The sequence below is a fragment of the Mus musculus genome, chromosome 6 (assembly GCF_000001635.26).
Source record: "Mus musculus strain C57BL/6J chromosome 6, GRCm38.p6 C57BL/6J".
Taxonomy (NCBI): domain Eukaryota; kingdom Metazoa; phylum Chordata; class Mammalia; order Rodentia; family Muridae; genus Mus; species Mus musculus.
This window is the reverse complement of record NC_000072.6, coordinates 143,646,060-143,654,065: the sequence shown is the minus strand read 5'-3', so window position 1 is coordinate 143,654,065 and position 8,006 is coordinate 143,646,060. Positions and strand designations below refer to the sequence as shown.

General features: G+C 41.6%; 1 long non-coding RNA gene across 1 annotated transcript in view; it reads left to right on the top strand.

The window, feature by feature from the left end:
- The first annotated feature begins 2,777 nt into the window (after window positions 1-2,777).
- 1700060C16Rik (RIKEN cDNA 1700060C16 gene) overlaps window positions 2,778-8,006 on the top strand; it is a 57,936-nt gene continuing 52,707 nt past the window's right edge. The window contains exon 1 of the long non-coding RNA NR_045732.1: window positions 2,778-2,843. This is a non-coding gene — a long non-coding RNA (RIKEN cDNA 1700060C16 gene). The remainder of the gene's footprint in view (window positions 2,844-8,006) is intronic.

Here is an 8,006-nt window from a genome sequence, read left to right as displayed (position 1 = left end):
TGTGACTTGCAGCTATTTTTTATTAGGCAAGCTATAATCTGAAAGCATTAATTTTGTATAATACATTCCACTCCTACTAATAACATACTAGATTTTATTAAAACTCAGGCAGAAAGCTCTCATATGCCTTCAGTAATAGAAACAGAAGTGAATAGTCTGTGTGGTAACTCCAAAACTATGTCTTACCAAGTCCTGCGTGGTCATGGAAATTTCAGTGTAACACAGTTCCTGCCCCTGAAACAAAGCCAGAAGATCAAGGTCTCCATGAGTGTTGATACGGGCATAAGGCTTGTGTGTGTGTGAGTGTGTGTGTGTGTGTGTGTGTTTTAACTTAATGTTTCTCTTTCAGAAAATATTCTCTCTGCCAAGGTTATAAGGAATGTCCTCTCTGACAAGATTAATGACTCTGAGATAATCAGAGTCGGCAGGAGTTCAGGAGGCAAGGGTATGTCTAATGTCTTAGCAAAATTGGCAAGTGCCATGACCTTCAGGACAACCCTTAAGGCTGTGGGAAATAACTCTGAAAACATGAGTTCAAAAATATATAATTTCTCAACCATGCAAAATATAAGAATGTAATATGAATTGTATAAGTGGCTTCATAGACCTAAAAGAACACAGGCAGCTGCACTGTGAGCTGGCTCATCAGAAAGACACAAAGGCAGTCAGATTCCTGAGTTCAAGGTCAGCCTTGGACAGAGCAAATTTAGTCTAGGTGTGGTCAGAATGGTAATCTCAGAATGGGATCCCACCCAGCTAAGTTTATTGTTTGTACTTACAAAGCCAGGCAGATCTCAGATCTCTGAATTCATTTGCCATGTAACAAAAAAAAAAAAAGTGCTTGCCTTTTCTGTGAATCAGAGGTCTAGCATCATAAAACACTGATTTCTAGAATAATCAAAAGGGAACCTGGAGTAAATGACTGAATTGATATGTAAACAAAAGACTGGGCCTTGATCTTTAAGAGCTGAGCTATCTCATTGAGCTGTCTGTAGAGCTCCAGAGAAAGCTGTCTCAAGCAGAATAGAGACTGTCAGCTCATACCCCATGACTGAATGTGAGGCTATTCCTCTCAGGAACCCCTCATTAAGCCAAGGCTGGTCCTTGGCATAGTATCTACTTGCCAACAATACCATCATTGTCCTTAACTCATTGTGGGGCTTATACAGGGTCTTATACTGCCTAATATACTACTTCAATATGATAATGATCATTGAACCTATGAAAATGGAAGAAATTGAGCAGTACAACTGACAGAATCATTTATATCCATTAAGGTTATTAAGGAATGAATTGAACTTTTTGGAATATTATAGTAATGCTACAACTCAAGTATTACTATTTAAGTTTTCCTTGACAATTTTTATATTTATTGTGTGTGTGTGTGTGTGTGTGTGTGTGTGTGTATGTGTACGTGCACGTGCGTGTTCACGTATGTATATGTGTGTCTATACATGTGCCACAACACATATACATTGAAGTCAAGGGACAACTTAAAGGGTTAGGTTCTCTCTTGCCACCATGTGTGTTTGGGGGAATCAAACTCAAGTGGCCAGACTTGGCAACAAGCACTCTTTACCACTACGCTGTCTAGCTGGCCTTATGACAGTTTCACATATCTCTAAAACACTCTCTGATCACTCTCCCCAGTCTTTGTCTTACCTTTCTCCTACCCTGTTAACAGCTATTCCCCTCTAACAAGTTCATAACATTTGGTCTTGCTCTGTGAGCCATTTAGTTTAACCAAGGACATCTGTAGAACTTGGCATTGAACCGTCCTCTAGAGTTTGACACTCCAACGGAAGGATGCATCAAAATGATCAAACATACAAAAATAAGAAAATAAGTGTATATAATTTATATATTACATAATTATGTATATATAATTTATACCTTTAAAGATTGAGATGAATAAGTGTAACAGCATATTATAGTAAATTCTACAATCAAGCATTTTTGATAGAACTTTTATATCTTGAACATCTAGCCTCATTATTCACTGACAATCATTGATGATTAACTTTGCAATTACTATGGTGGAGTATGGCAGTGGTTTGAACATGCTTGGTCCAAGGGAAGTGGCATTATTAAGAGGCATGACCTTGTTGAAGGAAGTGTGTCTCATTGTGTAGGCAGACTTTGAGGATTTCTAGTGCTCAGGCTTTGCTCTGTTTATAGAGTAAGTATCCTCTTGGCTGCCTTTGGGTCAAGGTGTAGAACTCTAGGCTCCTCCAAGACCAAGCTACAATGCTTCCCACCTTGATGATAATGGACTAGACCTCTGAAACTATAAGCCAGCCCCAAATAAATGTTTGTCTTTATAAGAGTTGCCTTGGTCATGGAGTCTCTTTACAGCAATGGAAACTGTAACTAAGACAGAGTCTGAGATGCTAATTAATCACGCTAACTTCCTTTTTGGTAGCTAGGTTTCCTCAATGAACGTGGCAGCAGACTCTTTAATCTGCTTAAAATAAAAATCCCAAATATTTTCTGACACTTCAGCTGTCAGAGGTGGCCCTGAAAAAACCTCAAATACAAATAGCTTTTGTTGCTTGTGTGATTTATGCAATTCTACAGATATCTGTTCACAGATTATACCCCTCACTGGTCACATAGGACATGTGTTTGACTCCCTCCAAGGCTCAGAGGAAGACTATACAGGAGTGTGTAGGCTGTATGAAAGAGCCAGAGGGATGGAAATGGTGAACACTTTCTGCTATTATGACATGGCCACCCTGTGGTCACCTGCACAAGATCTGCATGAGACTGAGCCTGTCAGTATCCCATCTTAAATGGCAAGTGGGCTTCGGAAGCCCTATATCTGCCTGAGGAACCACTGACAGGTATGGCTACCAGGGGAGGAGATGGTTTCTTCAGGGGCACAGCCATTGCTTAGTTCTTCATTTTTCAACAAGTAAACCAACTCAGCCCTCATGATCATGAAGAAGGAGGTGGGACTCAAGAAGAAGAAACTTAGTGGGAGTAGAAAGAGAATAAAAAAGTAATGGGAGTTTGTCTGTTCAAAATGCATAGTATTCAGGGGCAAGTTCCCAAAGTATAAATAAGTACCTCCAAAAGTCTTTCTCTTTTTCTTACCATCACGTTCTTCTGAAAGAAGTGTTTTTCCAGAAGTAAGTGTGTAGTTGCCAGGTCACGAGAAAAATGCTTTGCTGGATTTCTGGTTTTTAGTTGGTGTTCCATGCCAGCAGATAATTCCTAAAGGTTTTGAGACATGGCATCATGGGAGAGTGGCACGTGAGCTTCTTTGTGATGTGTCCACTGATCCTAAATAAAGGCAGACTTACTCTAGTCTCATGGCCTCTATCTACGATTATTTTAGTTACCTAATGTCCTTCATACAAACCAGCTTGATACTATAAAATGATGCCCACTTCTGTCTCTTTAAATCAGCTATGAATTCGTTGAATTCTGTTGGTTTGGACTGATGTATATTTAGTTTTACTTTGGGTATTTTTTTCTTTTGTTTGTTTGTTTTACTTTGAGTTTTTTTTGTTTGTTTGTCTATCTGTTTGCCAATTTGGTTTTTGAGACTTTGCCCTGTAGCCCAAACTGATCTTGAACTCCATGAACCCCTACCCCCACCTTTTAGTAGCCACATCTAGCTTGTTTCACTGGGTTGTTGAGACTTTGGGTTGTTGCCAGCCTTACTGTCTGTTGCCCAGGCTATACTGAAGTTGCAGCAATCTTTTTGACTCTGTTCCCCAAGTGTCCTGTAAGGACTTCTAGATAAGGCTACAGTGCTCCATGATATATATACAAATAACTTGCAACATTTTAACACTTCTGTATTAATGATAGGTACATAGTTAAACTCAACCTATGACCATTTGTACTTCAAGGAGAGATAAGGACAAGTCTTCCTGCTTGAGCAGCAAGAATGTCACCAGCTGACACTTCTTTTCAGGACATGTCCTATATGTCTTAGTGCTGTTGCTTTGTTTGGTTTTTGAGACAGGGCCTCATGTAGCCTAAGCTGGCTTTGAGCTGCCATGTAGTCAAGGATAACGGTAACCTCTTGATCTTCCTGCCTCTACCTATAAATGCTGGGATGATAGGCATGTATTACCACATTTAGCTTCTCCCATTTTTAATGAGGAATTCTCAATATATCCATAATTGTCCTAGTTAGCTTTCACTGTCAACTTGACACAGCTTGAATCACCTGAAAAGGAATCTCGGCTGATCCTAGGTCATACTAGCCAGTGGGCTCCTGTTGAGGTATTGTTGTGGTTGTTAACTTATATACGAGGGCCCAGCCCACTGTGGGTGACACCATTCCTCATGCAGGTAGTCCTGGATTGTATAAGAAAACATTTCTTCATGATTCCTACCTCCAAGGTCTTGCTTGAGCTCCTCACTTCCTGTGGTGATGGACTGTGACCTGTGAGCTGAAACCCTTTCCTCCCCTAAATTCATGGTGTTTGTCACATCATGAGAAAGAAACATAGAGCAACATTTAAACATTCCCTCAGCTTCCAAGGGCACACAAAGGATTCAGCTGCCCTATCCTATTCAGATTAGAATATTGAGGTAATCATGTGGGAAGTTTGGCCTGGATGCGATGAGTTCTTCATGAGAACTCCATCGTGGGTAACACAGCAGAGCTGAGTGAGTGTGCATGCAAATTCAGTTCCATGATTGGAAAAGCAGAGCCTGCCTAACCCAGCTAATGATGGCCCTGACTATGCTGTGTGAGTGCTGGGCCAATGCCACCTTCCCTCTCTTTATCTGTGTTATCCATCAGATGGCCCATGAGGGAATGCTGGAGAACAGGGTCACTCTCTGTAATAAGCCCTACCACTAATGAGGCATAACAAATTTAGCCAGTATCATGGATAATCTTGATCTCTCATTGACACTATTACCCCTATTGATTGTGTGCTGCTGTTTGTTATCTGCCTGACACAGATGAAGCAGGAGGGTAGACCCCAGGTACTTCCTTCCCCAGTTAAATATTTAACAAATTGCCATCCTCCAAGACAAACAAACAAACAAACAAAAACCAAAAAACAAAAAACTTGCCAGTCTGATCTGCTCCTATTGCCCCTGCCTCTCGGCAGGACCGCCTGGCAGGTTTTGCAGAAGGCCAGCCAGAGTCTGTGTTTCTCACAGTCTCACTTTCCTCCTGGGATCAAGAGTCTAATATATTCCTGTAACACACCAACAGATCCCAAGATAAACAAGTGCTGGGAGAAGCAGGGCCCTAGCATAGTCTCTCTAGAGTTCAACGATTTAGATGTCAGATGTCTGCAGTGATCCTTGTCTGCGGAAATGGCTGAGCATTGGACAGCAGAAGGGGATTGTGGTAGGGCCATGCATCAGTGAGCCATTAGAGATTAAACTAATGGCAGTTGTTATAGAGGCTGTGTGTATGTGTCCTCTGTATAAGAGGTTGAAAAAGGTCAAATCATTACCCTCCCAGTGACTGCTTGGGAGGAGCCAACACTTAGCTCCAGTTTATATGTCAAAGTGTTTCCTAGTCTAGTCCTCACAGAACGGCCATGTGCACATCCTAAAACCCTGTGTAAAAGAAACCAGCCCTAAGTATAAGCACGAATGTACATGAGAAAAACATACAGTGTATATAAAAAGTCAATTCCTGGTGCTCCTATCTGATACGACCTTTACAAATATATCTATGATGAAGCTGGGGAGACATCTTGGGGGTTACAAGCATGAGTTGCTCTCGCAGAGGACCAGGGTTCAGCTCCCAACACCTACAAAGTGGCCCACAACTGCCTGTCACTCCAGTTTCAAGGGGGCTGATGCCCTCTTCTGACCTCCTTGGGCACCATGCATGCAAATAGAACACTTGCATAATGCAGAAAAATACTAGACACATAGACATATGGACAGATGGACAGACAGATATTTTATAAATGAGACTTGTGGGGGAAAAAAGAGAAAACAATCTATGTTTTTTCATAATATATATTATGCCCCGTGCAGTATTCTGTGTAGGTTCAGATAGGCATGACATATATGGAACCTACCTGATCATATGGCATGAAAGAGCCTGAAGGAAGGTAGACCAGTACAGTATACTTTGAGGGTTAATTTTGATTGTCAGCTCCATGGGATTCAGAGTCTCCATGGAAACAAATCTCTAGGGGAAGAAGAAAGGGATAATCTGGAGCTACTTAACTGACTTGTGAAGACCCTCCCTGTAAATGTGGGTGGCACTACCCCACAGGCGGAGGTTGTAGACTGAGGAGAAGGATCGAGCCCAGCATTCAAACATGGTCTTCCCTTCCATGATATTCTCTGGCACCGTGAGCCTAAATAAATTCCTCCTTAAGTTGATGTCATCGGGCATTTTGCTACAGCTATAGAATAAGAAACACGTGTATCAGGACAGGAGAGGCAGGAAGGGAAATCCAGTTAGCTGCAGTTCCCCATGGCAGGCAAGATCTCTGTACCCAGCAAAATCCCTCAAATTTGTTTGTGATGGTTTGATTGAAATATTTAAAATACTCATAAATGATGCCTGGACTTTGTTGCTGTACCCAGTAGATGTACTCCCTCGCAGTATCACTTTCCTGCTAGCCCCTCCCCCAGGATGCAACCTGGTCTGGTCTCATCCTCAGTGCTAGGGTTGGAGGTTGGCACCACCGTACTGGTTCTCAAGTCTGATCTTACCACAAAAGAATAAAAAAGATAACGGGTTTTGAATAAATCAGTTGACCATGTTGGATTCTTAGAAATGAAGTTCTCATGAGTCATGGCTCTCCTCCACAGAGCATCACCAGCTGCCACAAGTCTCCGGGTCTTTTAGTCAGTACATCTTCCAGATTTGTGGGGGCCTACTATGTGCCAGGGTTCTAAAGAGTTCCTCTAGTGGATTCAGTGAGTAAGATGAAATGTTTGGGCATGTAATGACAGAGGCTGGTGAAAATAAAGATTTTAAAATAAGAGAGGGGCTAGGGAGGTGGCTCAGTGGTTGAAAACACTGGCCACTCTTCCAGAGAATCTGGGTTCAATTCCCACCATACACAGAGTGGCTCACAACCATGTGTAACTCCTTTGCAGGTGGTCTACCCCAGCCTCCAAAAGTATCAGGCACAGACATGGTACACATACATACACGGAGCCAAACTACTCATGCATAGAAAATAAATAAATAAATCATTTTTAAACTAAGAAAAAACTCCATCAGCTGAAAGAGATTTTGTAGTTTTCTATGTCCCGGTGTATAATCTCACTGTTAGTTTTGTTGCATTTAGCAAGCCTTCCTGTCATTGCACTAAACTATGTTTCTACCTGGTGTGTTTATTTAGGAATGGTCTGCTGGCTGGGTGTGTATTCCTAAGGGAAAAACAGGTGAGATTAGTGAACTAAACAAACAGGAGCACAAGTTTTCAAAGCCCAAACATTAAGGCAAGCCTGACTTTTACATAGGCTTATCACCTCCTGCCTGTTTGTTTTAACGTCTATTTAATGATTATTTTTTTTTAATATTTTATAGCTGAGACATGTTGGCTAGAGTAAACTCCCCTGCCAGCTACAAACTGACAGACTTGAAGATCTAATTATTTGCTTAACTATTAAAGAACATTTGATATTTTAAAATTAAGTTTATTTTTACTTTAAATTATATTATATGTAGGGGTATTTATGTCTGTGTATGTGCATGTACATGTGTAGGGGTGTATGTATATGTGTGTGTGTGTGTGTATGTGTGTGTGTGTGTGTGTGTGTGTGTGTGTGTGTGTGTGTGTGTATGTACATGTGGGGGAACATGTGGACACACGATGACAGAGCCTGAGGGCAAAGGCATCAGATACCCCTGTAGCTGGAGTTTACAGGAGCTGGGAGTCGCCAGATGTGTGTGCAGGGAATCAAAGTTGGGTCTCCTGCCAGAGCAGCAGAGCCTTCTCCTCCAGCAGAGCCAGTTTTCCAGCCCTATCATACACTTTATATGGCTGAGAAGACGCTCGCTCCTCCTCTTTGATGCTATGATAAGCTTTTGGTTCAGAAATAGTTTT